The sequence below is a fragment of the Frankliniella occidentalis genome, unplaced genomic scaffold, assembly GCF_000697945.3.
Source record: "Frankliniella occidentalis isolate FOCC.00 unplaced genomic scaffold, Focc_3.1 Scaffold210, whole genome shotgun sequence".
Lineage (NCBI taxonomy): Eukaryota > Metazoa > Arthropoda > Insecta > Thysanoptera > Thripidae > Frankliniella > Frankliniella occidentalis.
This window is the reverse complement of record NW_026267336.1, coordinates 170,564-171,370: the sequence shown is the minus strand read 5'-3', so window position 1 is coordinate 171,370 and position 807 is coordinate 170,564.

Below are 807 nucleotides of genomic sequence, written 5' to 3'. Positions count from 1 at the left end.
ATCCCAGGGGGAGACCTCCGAGCCACTAAATGTCCGTGGCGCCTCACACAGTCCCGCGCTCTCAGAAGGCGCCGCCTCCCGCCTCCGGTCGCGCAGGAGGGGGCGCGGGGGTGGGGGAGAGCGGGGTGTGATCTAAGGCCGGCGGCGCTGCTGCGGTGAGCCCGGGCCCCACAAAGTACGCCAATTATCAGGACAAAGAAGTGCCACCGCACTTTTTCTCTCCCTACAGCTTCCGCCCCCCGCCGCCAGCACCCCGCACCCGCCCACCTCCTCCTTCCTGACTTGCCTCACACAAAGTGGCCACGCTTTCCTCGGCGACCCTTCCGCCCTTTAGTACTCTCCTCCCTCAGTGACTTTGGAGAGCGGGCGGCGCCGCCGCCGCCGCTGCATCCTGCGTGATTAAACATTTTGAGGTTAGGACTGTCTGCCGGGCCCTGACCGCACCACACAACGGGGTAAATACCCGTGTGCCTTATTGTCAAGAATCACCCACCGTAATGGCAGCACTTACGGGGAGATGGTACTGCCCGTAAAGCAAACTGCATTACCAACGACAGAACAAAATTCTGTCTGTCTGAACAAACTCGTCGGCAGAGGCACAGCCCTGCAGACGGCTCACGCCCGTCCATATTTCTTTCCTTATCGAAATGCTTTATCCCTCTCCACCGGCGGGCTGCTCTGCTGCTCTCTCCGCGAGACTTCCTTACAACTTTCGGCGGGCAAGCGCTGCGGAATCAGGGAGCCGTTTCCCGTCTCCCTATCGGACAGCAGGCGGTGCCGCCGGCGCCCGCCCCGCCCCGCCCCGCC